This window comes from Miscanthus floridulus, chromosome 17, assembly GCF_019320115.1.
Source record: "Miscanthus floridulus cultivar M001 chromosome 17, ASM1932011v1, whole genome shotgun sequence".
In the NCBI taxonomy this organism is placed as follows: Eukaryota; Viridiplantae; Streptophyta; class Magnoliopsida; order Poales; family Poaceae; genus Miscanthus; species Miscanthus floridulus.
The window spans coordinates 91690048-91703948 of record NC_089596.1 but is presented as its reverse complement, the minus strand read 5'-3'; positions in this window follow the sequence as shown (position 1 = coordinate 91703948).

The following is a 13901-nucleotide window of genomic DNA, read 5'->3' as shown; positions in this document are numbered from 1 at the left end:
CAGCTCTAGCATCCGCCTGTCACCTGTAACAGGGGGAAATAAAACCCTGAGTACTCAATTGTAGTCAGCAAAACTTACCCGACAGGATGAAAGAAAAAGACTCCAAGGATATGCAAGGCTATCTAGCTTGTGGGTTTATTGCATCTGCAGGAAGCATTACTAAGCGTGCGTCCTTATATTCAATTTTATTAGCAGTCATCATTAGTTCATTAACTAACCATTCTATGTAAGCACCTGTGCTACTTTCAAGCAGGTGGTAAGCAATCAGAATCATTTTTACCATCTTTCATCTTCCAATTCTTACTACATTGCTAGACTATAGACAAGTCATACCGGATCGACCGGAGATTCACGAATCAATGTGCCTAGTAGGGTACCTCAAAACACACGCCTCGCTTGTACCCCAGGCACAAGCAAGACTAACCCACTACCCTCCTATCACGGGGTCGAGGTCCCCGTCCAAACTTGGACTCCAAGCCCCCGCCCCTGAGTCCCGGACTTAGTGCGGTGCAAGGACCTCCACCCAAAAACCACCCTAAAAGTCAGTCCAGAAAGAGCTGGAACCCATGACAAGAGAGTAACAAGTCTTCCCTACGCTCATACCCAAGTATGTGCTCAGGATAATAAGTTTGTGACCTGCCTAGAACCCAATGCAACGATCGATCCTTAAACAACATAGACAGTGAAAAAATGTAACCAAGCTATGCCCTATTGGCCGCAGGACACAACCTCTTACACCCACCAATACCCATACCATATCCCTGCCTGGTCTCTATTTTTCCTTTTACAATTTTATCATGAGTGATAATAATAAAGTAACAACAATAATATATTTCCTATCTCTCGCGAGTGACAGGCAATCACTCGACTTCTATCGGAGTCCTATAGCATAGCAATCTACATGATCTTGTCATACTAGTAAGACTCATAGGATAAATATATATATATATATATATGCAAGTAGGTTTCATTCAACTCCTTAAAACTTATTGCACAAGCATAATTAAAGTGCAAAATAATAGGGGTTATGCATCGAGGCTTGCCTGGGTATAATATAACCAAAAGTTAGCATTCCATCTTGGCGACACAATCTCCAAAAGTACCATTTCACCAGCAACTCCCGATGACTCCATGATCCATCGTCGTCCCTATTATGGTATGCAATGCAATGTAGAGATGATGCAACAGTTAATTAACCAGGCAACAACAACTCTTAAAATAAAGTACATACTACGAACTAACAAGCTAGCTCTAATGACTAACGTACTAATCTACATATCAACATTGTCAAGAAAGGTGCCATCTCCCAACAAGTGTTTTAGTTATACAATTCCAAGGTGTTTCTTTATTTCATTTATTTGATTTACTATATATTCAAACTAGGCCTCATTTGCTAGCTTAGCAATTTAATTCCTATGCATCTACAAAAATTATAGTGGACACCTAACCATATGATGAACCTACCATAAAAATTTCATATCATTTGGAGCAAGGAAACTAATTTAACTAATTACAACAACAATAGATTAATTTTTAAGGTAAATTATTTTGCACTAAAGCATCTGATTTTATGTCTTCACTGTGTAGTACAATCTATGTAAAGTTTAACAAAATTGGATTTGTCATTTTATGATTTTTATTTTATTTATTATAAATTTTACAAGTTTCAGCCGATTTAATAGAAAAGATTAAATCTAAATAAAAAGAAACAGAGCTTGTGGGCCAAATATGGCCCGACTCGGCCCAGTCCGGGTGGACGCGCGGTCCAACCGGTGAGCAGGCCGGCCCAAGAGGGGAGGCCCAGTGCAAGACGTCTATGTTGCAAAAGAGACCTCGTTGTCTTTCTAATTCGCATTATGACTATTGACACTATTCATTTCAGTCACAAGTTTTGCATTTGGGGCCCCGAAGTGTCTCATCTTCGCATTTTCAAAGTCCCCGACCTCTCTGGGAACAGAGGACGTCACAGGGTTGTCCGACCGGTGGCCAAACCCGGCCAGGAGAGGCTCGAAGGCGGTGGGACGCCAGCCGCGAGTGGCGTGGGGTCAGCGCAGCCACACAGGACCACAACGGCATGTGGTTAGGGCGGCGGCGTGTAGGGGCATGTCTGCCCGCATGCAGACTTGGATGGTGGCAATGGCACATGCATTCCGGCAAGATGGCTATGAAATTGGAAGAGCGGATGGGTAGCGAAGGTACCAGGGCTCACCTAGGTCTAGCTACGATAGTTGGTTGGTGAGGCGAAGCCACGGAGGAGGTTGGTCATGTGTGCAGCGGATCTCCATGTCCATGGCGGCGATGGAGACAATGTTCCTTGTGAACCACTTGAGCTTCGGCGAACCTATTTCGTGTGCGACACCGATATGTCAAGGAGAAGCTAAAACAAGGTCACGGCAAGGAGAAAGTGATCGAGGAGGGTGCGACCACGGCAGAGCCTAGATCAGCGGACATAGTGGCCGGTGGCAAGGAGATCAGTTCGGCTGAGCGCACTAGTGCATGGCAGTCGATGAGATTGCATCAAGTGGTGACCTAGAGACCTGATCCGTGGTGGGTGAAAGGAATTGGAGAGGGGAAATGCGTACTCGACAAATTTTGGAAGGGGAGGAGAGGCGGCCATGGCAATGCAACAACAACGATCGGCTTTTATAGCCATAGTGGCCAAGGTGGGGCTAGGGTTACTAGGGGCTTGCCTTGGCATTGAAGGCATAGCTAGAGGCGGTCTAGGGGAGGTGCCAATAGAGACGTGGATGAGGGCACGTGGTAGCATAGTGGGCCGTGGCAATGTCGGTGGCGAGCGCGACCAAAGGTGGACGCGGCCATGGCGAGCAGCAGCCAGAGGGGGAGAGCAGAGCGATGGTTAGGTGTGAGGTAGCGGGGGAAGTGAGGCACGCGAGGGGCTTGGCAAGGCCAGCAGAGGGAGGGAGAGCAAGCAGTACGTGGCAGCAGTAGCTCGGCCCTAGGATTAATGGTGCACGAGGCAGTAGACAGGCATCATGGCAAGGACATGGGTAGGAGCAGAGCGAGAGAGAGAGAGAGAGAGCAGGGGCAAAGGCTATACTCGGCAGCAGTTCGGGAGTAGGTGGGATGAATGGCTGAAGAAATGCCATGTTGGCAAGGCGGTGGCCATGAACACAAGCCAAAAGACGGAATACGGTGCAATGCACGCTATTTAAAGCATATAAAAAATGTTTAAAAGCTCGACTAAGGCTCAACCAACTACACGAACCTAAAGTCCACATCATCGGCTATCTAGCAAAGCAATCGTCGAGACTAAAGAGTGACTAGAGAGGGAGAGAGGAGGATAGCAGTTCGGTAGGTGGGATGAACGGCTGAGAGCGAGCGGGGCGAGGTAGTTGAGATGAGCGGCTGAGATCGCTTGCTACAGTTGTTGGTCCACAAACAGAGCGCCAACGACATGTTCTCAATGCGTTCTAGCGAAGTTTGGTCAATTTTTGCGTGAGCATCGTAACTCTAACGTAACCACGACCTACACCACGTCCTAGTATACACCTAACTGCAACTGATCACGCAAAAACATAGATGTAGTGCTTAACCATTTCACAGCATAGCACACTCTTTATACCAAATAATAGAACCAAAACATCATGGCGTTATTTAACTATTTTACATTTTCAAAATCACCAAAAAGTGTACCTTTAACACAACTGCAAATTTTATTTAAGTACCACTTACAAGTTATATTTTATTTTTGTTTATAAAAATTGTTTTCATGCTCAATCCAATAGAACAAGCCATTCGCCATTTACTTGCTATAACAGTTATCGGACATTTTAAATACTTTTACGCACTAAGTGAATTAACTCAGATATTTAGTTTAGTCCATCAAAGTGAACCACATAAGATTCGCTTGTCATTCCATGTGTGTTTTAAAAACCTAAAAAATTATTGCCTGATTTCTCTTAGGTCTAACCAAGGTGCTAAGTGAGCTCGTAACACCAGAGGTGTTATAACCAACCCCCCTAAAAAGAATCTCATCCTGAGATTCAAAGCAAGAATCAAAAGATTTCATAGATCAGAAATTACACAAAAGATTACATGACTTCGAATACTAAACCACATGGGGATTTAGAGATACATGGTTAAGAGCAACCTAATCCCACCAAGACTTAATCTAGAAGTTGAGATAGACGAGGGCAATGGAGAAACAATAAGATAATGATTATCCAAAACATGGCGTATGACCAACAGATCTAGAAATAGGATACTGAGAAATCAAACATCGTGAACCCTAAGACCAACTAACCAAAGGGAACTTCTTCGAAAACCAGATCCCCTTTTTCTTCTTAGATTACACCATCACCTTAGACTATTGAGCCTAGCCCCATAAATGATGACTGGATCACATAGCTCTGCTCCAAATGCGAGGGGAATGGTGATGAAGAAGGAGAGCAAGGACCAAAGGCATCTTATAGTGGCGAACGGAGGTGGAACTCAATGCACCAGAAGTGGAGACGGTGTGGATGGGATACATAGATGGTTCATGCTATGGGGATAAGGTCGGCCAGGGTGCGCTTCCTACGTGAGCGGCAGAGGGGGAAATAAAGGAGAGGAGAGAGGGTCCGCTTGACGAGGGAGGCATGCGGCGACCGTGTCCCCAAAAGAAGAAAGGAGGGAGGGGAGGGGGGTCTGTTACGGGAATGAGGGCATGGGGGTTGAGAGCCGACCGGATGCTGGGAAAAGGAGAAACGCACAGTGCACGAAGACGGTGAGTGTGGCACGATGCCGCGGCCACGAGAGAACAGGGTGCTAATGGACCCGACACCAACGGTGTCCGTAGGGCACGCAGCGAAATAACCTGACATGCATAGCGTGGTCAAACTAAACATAGGGCTTGGGACATAATGTCCACTCAGGCTTTTACATTCACTCCCGACTACCCATAGCTAACTTTCCTTACTACTCTTCTTTTTCTTTCCCTTCCTTAACCACATCCATCTTTCATGTAAACTAAGACCATGTCATACGTTCTTCCTCCAAAACCACCTCCTCTTGCTTACCTTGAGAGACACTATTTCATCAACCCATTATGGATTTCCTGTTGAACACCTGAACATTTCCAAGGAGAATATTTTGTAGCAAAAGCGGTATGGCGGTGCAACTTGGTAAAGGTACTTGGTCAACAACCTCGATACTAGTGCATGCCGAACAGCATCACCATGTGGTAGCTATTCCATAGGGAGCCCTCGGTTTCATCATGGCACCATAAGCTATTAACTAGGCGACTCTTACCAACTTACACGCCATGAAGGCAGTGGGGTCATAGACCATAGAATAAGAGGAGTATTGCAAGGGAAGATTCAACAACAAGGGTTTCCCTTCACAATAAAGGACAAGGAATTCAAATCCAACGACGGATTTTAATTTAAGGAGATTCAAGTGTTCTGCTGGGACATCCATAATTAGCTGAGATAGTGTCCTATATTCTCCAATCGTGGCTGGTCTACTGGCATTTGAATAGCCACTTTTCTTGTAACCCACTTAACATCGTCCTTGAAAACTCTAAGCACGTCTCATGAACTTAAGAGTAGATGGATGAAATAACACAACAAAATAAACAAAATACACATTCCAAATGTCCTTAGGCTGGTGCAACATATATGCATTCACTCTCCCATTCATGACTCATCATTCACTATGGTCAGACTATCTCAACAACCATGGGCAAAAAACAATGACAAGAGTATAATACCGGAGGACAGCGACGAAAAGCACTACTACTACAGGTACATCATCCCAAGGCAACTAATCTACCCTAGACCGCGCATCTTCATTCTTAGGCTCGATGGATTCTTCTACCGCCCTGACTATGGATTTGCCTCCTCTCTTGATAGTGGCTGAGTGAGAGGAATCAAGGGTTCTACTTCTGACACTTCTGATGGTGGAGGTGCTGGCGGTACTGCAACACTGGTTCTCCTTCTTTCTGGTGGGTGGACAGGGATTCCCTCCATGATCAAGGGATCCTACCGTTCAGCAGCCAACATCCTCCGCTTGGCCCTGGTGACTAGGTAGGCCTCTCCCAAGTCCCAACTAATGGACATGCCGATTTTCATCCTCCTTCAAAGCTTCCAATATGGCAGTCTCCCAACTCTCAGCGGCTGTGGCACTAGCATGCACTTCAGCAAGTTACACCTAGACCATCCTGGAGAAGATCTTAGCTTCCTCGGCTCACCGGAGGCACTTCCTTAGCTCCGAGGCTTGTCGGTCACACTGCTCATCCAGGGCAAGTAGGTATGTGGTCAAGTGCACCATGGTAGGACTATCTTCTTGTGCATCCTGCCCTTGCAAAGCTTCCATATGAGCCCTCCATGTCCATCGATTCTTTCCAAGGGTGGAAAGAACCTCATGGGGGTACGGGCAATGGGCTCTTCATAGATCTGGCATAGGTATCGTAAGGCTTTGTGGGCCACAACCTGATAGGTGTCGACGAAGCGAAACCTGGTTGTGATCACATTCTAGGCTTCGGTGAAGTCGGAGAACTCTTCACTCTTCCCAATATAGACGGTAACCTCACACCGCTCAGTGCCATGCTTTTCATACTCACAGCCCTCATACTCGGGACGATCTTTGACTCTGAGCTTTTATAGGGTGGCATGTAGGATTCTAGGAAAACCCTCAATGCTCAGGCAGTAACTACTAACCTAGGCTACTGCCATTCCTAGCGATGGTTGCAAGAAAGGACTGAGCGAAAAGCTTGCTCAAAGGAAAAGCTAGACTAGCTAAAGTACGCTAAGTGGTGGTACCAATGGCTAAGCCAGACCCTGCTTATAAAGGAAGAGTGGTCAATGGTCCTGGTGCAGTCCACCCATGGTTCCTACGCGGGATCACTACGAATGAATCGACCAAATTTTTTACGCATTCAAGGCGAATGATGTCTGAGGCCATTACTAACTAGTATGACTACAAGGCAAGGGTCCGACAAGAGCACAAAAAAGAGTATAGGGAGACGTGGGTCACGACCAGCGTGAAACACAGGTGAACGTGGAGCATGAAGCCATAGTGCAGAAATAACTCTAGAACAAGGACGGGTCAATCGTGCACAATACGACACGAGTGGCACCTAGGGAGGGTGTATCTGCAATCAATACAGGCACTATAATGCACAAACAGGATATGCATGAATGCACATCCTATACGTCCTTCCACTGTTGCCAACATGTAGAGCAGCCGTTCTTAGATTTTTGGCACAGTGTTCTCTTCCTGTAACTAGTCGATACTATCGGACTATGCTTGGGGTCAGCGTACCTACAAAAAAATTGATTAAGCCTACCTAAGTCAGTAGAGTGCCATCTATCCTGGATATATAACCATAGTAATAGGGCTACTTATATAACTTCGCATACAAACATCATATTCTTTGAAAAGAATTTGTTGTCAAATTTTATTTAGAAAAAGGTTCTAAAGCTTTATTTCCTCATTTATGCTCTGATACCACCTATGGCAGAACCGTCTAATCTAATGCCTCCTAGGAGTACTTGTTTTCCATTAGACACTAAGTACTCAAGGGAGGACACCAAATTACACGGTTCCGTCAAGCACACCCTAGGGGAGAACCTAAAAATCTACATTTTTCCATTAGGATCACAAATGAGAGAATAGAACTTACATCATTCTTAACCATTTCTTACATCAATTTTTATGCAACATTAGAGTATAATATTTATTGTTGGTAATAACAGAATATGATCATATTATCAGAGTTATGAACAATTTAATTAAACAGTGGAATATAAACATGTGATCAGAGTTATAGTGGAACTAAATATCTATTCATGACACGATGAAGCATTAGTATATAAGCTATGACAACGGATTATAGAACTTCCATTTATAAAAAACATTTGGTGAGAGTTATAAATAAAAACTATGATCATAACGTAAAGAAATCCCCTCTAAGCCCACTAGGAGGAATCCATACACAAGGGTTAGCTCTAGCATCCGCCTGTCACCTGCAATAGGGTGAAATAAAACCTTGAGTACTCAATTATACTTAGCAAGACTTACCCAATAGGAGGAAAGAAAAAGACTCCAAGGATATGCAAGGCTATTTGGCTTGTGGGTTTATTGCATCTGCAGGAAGTATTACTAAGCGTGCGTCTTTTTATTCAATTTTATTAGCAGTCATCATTAGTTCATTAACTAACCATTCTATGTAAGCACCTGTGCTACTTTCAAGCAGGTGGTAAGCAATCAGAATCATTTTTACCATATTTCATTTTCTAGTTCTTACTACGTTGCTAGACTATAGACAAGCCATACCGGATCGTCTAGCGATTCGCGAATCATTGTGCCTAGCTGGGTACCCTGAAACACATGCCCCGCTTGCACCCCAGGCATAAGCAGGACCAACCCACTACCCTCTAGTCATGGGGTCTAGGTCCCCGTCCAAACTTGGACTCTAAGCCCCCGCCCCTGAGTCCCGGACTTAGTGCTGTGCAAGGACCTCCACCCAAAAACCAACCTAAAAGTCAGTCTGGAAAGAGCCAGAACCCATGACAAGAGAGTAACAAGTCTTTCATGCGCCCATACCCAAGTATGTGCTCGGGATAATAAGTCTGTGACCTGCCTAGAACCCAATGCAACGGCCGATCCTTAACCGTCACAGACAGGGAAAAAGTATAACCAAGTTATGCCCTATTGGCCGTAGGACACAACCTCTTACACCCACCAATACCCATACCATATCCCTGCCCAGTCTCCATTTTTCCTTTTACCATTTTATCATGAGTGATAATAATATAGTAACAACAATAATATATTTCCTATCTCTCGCGACTGATAGGCAATCAGTCGACTTCTATCGGAGTCCTGTAGCATAGCAATCTACACGATCATGTCATACTAGTAAGACTCATAGGATAAAGATATATATGCAAGTGGGTTTCATTCAACTCTTTAAAACTTATTGCACAAGCATAATTAAAGTTTAGAATAATAGGGGTTATGCACTGGGGCTTGCCTAGGTAAAATATAACCAAAAGTTAGCATTCCATCTTGGTGGCACGATCTCCAAAACTACCATGTCACCAGCAACTCCCGATGACTTCATGATCCATCGTCATCCCTATTATGGTATGCAATGCGAAGCAAAGATGATGCAACAGCTAATTAACTAGGCAACAACAACTCTTAAAACAGAGTACATACTATGAACTAACATGCTAGCTCTAATGACTAACGTACTAATCTACATATCAACATCATCAAAAAGGTGCCATTTCCCAACAAGTGTTTTAGTTATACAATTCCAAGGTGTTTCTTTATTTCATTTATTTGATTTACTATATATTCAAACTAGGCCTCATTTGCTAGCTTAGCAATTTAATTCCTCTATAGCTACAAAAATTACAGTGGACACCTAACCGTATGATGAACCTACCATAAAAATTTCATAGCATTTGGAGCAAGGAAACTAATTTAATTAATTACAACAATAATGGATTAATTTTTAAGGTAAATTATTTTGCACTAAAGCATGTGATTTTATGTGTTCACTGTGTTGTACAATCTGTGTAGAGTTCAACAAAATTGGATTTGTCATTTTACATTTTTTTTATTTATTATGAATTTTACAAGTTTCAGCCGATTTAATAGAAAATATTAAATCTAAATAAAAAGAAACGGAGCTTGTGGGCCAAATATGGCCTGACTCAGCCCAGTCCAGGTAGACGCACGGTCCAACCGACGAGCAGGCCGGCCCAAGCGGGGAGGCCCAGTGCGGGACATCTATTTTGCAAAAGAGACCTCGTTGTCTTTCTAATTCGCATTACGACTATTGACACTATTCATTTCAGTCACAAGTTTTGCATTTAGGGCCCCAAAGTTTCTCATCTTTGCATTTCCAAAGTCCCCGACCTCTCCTAGAACAGAGCACGGCACAGGGTTGGCCGACCGGTGGCCAAACCCGACCGGGAGTGGCTCAAAGGCGGCGAGACGACAGCCGCGAGCGGCGTAGCGCCGGCGCGAGGTCCGCGCGGCCATGCAGGACCGCAACGGCCCATGGTTAGGGCGACAGCATGCAGGGGCATGTCTGCCCACATGCAGATGTGGATGGCTATAATGGCACGCATGTTCTGGCGAGATGGCTACGAAATCGGAAGAGCTGAGGGGTAGCGAAGGTACCAGGGCTCACCTAGGTCCGGCTATGACAGTTGGTTGGTGAGGCGAAGCCACGGAGGAAGTTGGTCATGTGTGTAGCAGATCTCCATGTCCGTGGCGGTGGTGGAGACGATGTTCCTAGCAAACCACTGGAGCTCCGGTGAACCTGTTTCGTGTGCGACACCGATACGTCAAGGAGAAGCTAAAACGAGGTCACGGCAGGGAGAAAGTTATCGAGGAGGGTGCGACCATGGCGGAGCTTAGATCGGTGGACATAGTGGTCGGTGGCAAGGAGATTGGTTCGGTTGAGCGCATTGGTGTACGGTAGCCAACATGATTGCATCAAGTGGTGAGCTAGAGACCTTGGTCCATGGTGGGTGCAAGGAATTGGAGAGGGGCAATGCGTGCTTGATGAATTTTGGAAGGGTGGAGAGGCAGCCATGGCGATGCAGCAACGATGCTCGGCTTTTATAGCCACAGTGGCCAGGGTAGGGCTAGGGTTACTAGGGGCTTGCCTTGGTGTTGAGGCATGGCTAGAGGTGGTCCAGGGGAGGTGCCAATAGAGACATGGATGAGGGCACACGGTAGCGAGCGAGCGGACGCGTATGGCATGGTAATGTCGGTGGCGGGCGCGACCAAAGGTGGACGCGGCCATGGCGAGCAGCAGCCAGAGGGGGAGAGCAGAGCGATGGTGTGGGCATGAGGCAGTGGGAGAAGTGAGGTGCATGAGGGGCTTGGCAAGGCCAGCAGAGGGAGGAAGAGCAAGCAGTACGCGACAGCAGTAGCTCAGCCCTTGGATTAATGGTGCACAAGGCAGCAGACAGGCATCATGGTAAGGACACAGGCAGGAGTAGAGCGAGAGAGAGAGAGCAGGGGCAAAGGTATGTCGGTAAGGCGGTGGCCGCGAACACAAGCCAAAAGACGAAATACGGTGCAATGCACGCTATTTAAAGCATATCAAAAATTGTTTAAAAGCTCGACTAAGGCTCAACCAACTACATGAACCTAAAGTCCACATCATCGGCTATCCAGCGAAGCAATCATCGAGACTAAAGAGTGACTAGAGAGGGAGAGAGGAGGATAGAAGCTCAGTAGGTGTGATGAACGGCTAAGAAGCCTAAGAGTGATCGGGGTGAGGTAGTTGAGATGAGCGGCTAAGATCGCTTGCTACAGTTGCCAGTCCACGAATAGAGCACCAACGACATGTTCTCAACGTGTTCTAGCGAAGTTCGGTCAATTTTTGCGTGAGCATCGTAACTCTAACATAACCACGACCTGCACCATGTCCTAGTATACACCTAACTGCAACTGATCGTGCGAAAACATAGATGTAGTGCTTAACCATTTCATGGCATAGCATGCACTTTGCTTGCTATAATCATTATCAGACATTTTAAATACTTTTACGCACAAAGTGAATTAACTCAGATATTTAGTTTAGTCCATCAAAGTGAACCACATAAGACTCGCTCGTCATTCCATTTGTGTTTTAAAAACCCAAAAATTTATTGGTTGATTTCTCTTAGGTCTAACCTAGGTGCTAAGTGAGCTCGTAACACCAGAGGTGTTACACCTTGACCTAGGAGAACCAGAAAATTTTGCACGCAGCAGCGAAGGGCCACAAAAGAGTAGATGAGGCAGGCGTCTCAAGATCTTCCTAGTCCTGAAATCCAGTGGCGGCTAGGCCATAGTTTCGTCCACCAACGCCTAAGTTTAGGCCTCCTCTGCCAAAAGCTTAGGCCAATTGCCCCCAAAAAACATTCCACAGGGCGTTCACCATTGCCCTACCCAAGGGAAACGGAGGGCAAGGAAGCTCAGTCGGACAAAGGAACAATCAGCCATGCTTCAACTGTAACCAGTTGGACCATTGGGCCAAGGAGTGCCCCGTCCCAAGAAAAATGGTAATCAAAACCAGGGTAATCAGAAATAGGCAAATCCAAAGGCACATCCTGGATACGTGCATTACACAACTGTTGAAGAAATTCATGCAGGAGAAGTTGTCACCATCGGCATGTTTCTTTCTAACAAACATCCTGACATTGTTTTATTTGATTCTGGAGCTTCTCATTCATTTATGAGCCAAGCATTTGTATCTAAGTATGATCATAAAATAATTGAGGTAAACAAGGGTGGTTATAGTATAAGTTCAGCTAGGGCTACTATCTCTACAAATCAAATAGTCATAGATGTGCTCATCTCTATATAAGAGAGGGAGTACACAGTGGATCTGATAGTATTGCCCGGATTATCCATAGATATGATCTTAGGCATGAAATGGATGAGCAATCATGGGGTTCTCATTGACACTAGCACTAGAACAATTATGTTGAGAGAACCAAAGGGAGGTAATGCTTTTCTAGTACCACTTCCCCAAAGTTTTGATCTCCAAAAGTTGTCTTGTGCTATCCAAGCCACTACCCTCTGTGATATTCCAGTAGTTTATGAATTTTCCGATGTATTTCCAGATGAATTGCCGGGTTTATCACCTAATAGGGATGTGGAATTTAAGATCGAGTTAGTGCCAGGTACTTCACCTATCTCAAGAAGACCCTATCGGATGTCACCAAATGAGTTAGCTGAACTTAAAATTCAGCTATAAGAACTTTTGGACAAAGGTCTCATTCAACCTAGTTTGTCTCCATGGGGATGTCCAGCTTTATTTATAAAGAAGAAGGACAAATCCTTATGGATGTGTGTGGATTATAGGCCGCTTAATGTTGTGACCATTAAGAATAAGTATCCTTCGCCTTGCATCGATATCCTATTTGAGCAACTGGCAAAAGCAAAGGTATTCTCTAAAATTAACTTGAGGTCAGGCTATCATCAGATTAAGATCAGGCTAGAGGATGTACCTAAAATAGCTTTCTCCACTAGGTACGGCTTGTACGAGTATTTGGTCATGTCTTTTGGACTGACAAATGCTCTTGCCTACTTCATGCATTTGATGAATTCGGTATTTATCGATGATATCTTGATTTACTCGAAGAATAAGGTAGACCATGCAGAGTATCCGAGAGTTGTTTTGTCCAGATTGAGGGAGCATAAGTTATATGCCAACTTATGCTCGTGCCTGAGCTAGAGAAGTTCAAGGTTGTGTTTATCGATGATATCTTGATTTACTCGGAGAATGAGACAGACCATGTAGAGTATCCGAGAGTTGTTTTGTCTAGATTGAGGGAGCATAAGTTATATGCCAAATTCAGCAAGTGTGAATTCTGGTTGAGTAAAGTACCTTTCTTGGTCACATCTTATCTAAAGATGGAATTTCTATAGACCCATCTAAAGTACAAGAGGTCATGGATTGGAAGGCCCCGACTTCAGTTCATGAAGTTTGGAGTTTTCTAGGGCTAGCAAGTTACTATCATCGTTTTATTCCTGATTTTTCCAAGATAGCTAAGCCCATGACCAGACTACTTTAGAAGGATGAAAAGTTCAATTGGACGCCAGAGTGTGAAGCTGCTTTTCACACCCGAAGGACCTTGTTAACTACAGCTCTGGTTTTAGCACAACCCAACATTAAAAAGCCTTTTGATGTGTTCTATGATGCATCGGGTATCGGTTTGGGGTGTGTGCTCATGCAAGAAGGTCGAGTTATTGCCTATGCTTCTCGATAGTTGAGAAAGCATGAAGTCAACTATCCTACATATGATTTAGAGCTCGTAGTAGTTGTTCAAGCGTTGAAGATATGGAGACATTATTTGTTGGGAAATATATGTCACATATACACTGACCACAAAAGTCTCAAATATATCTTCACTCAACCCGAGCTGGACATGAGGCAGTGA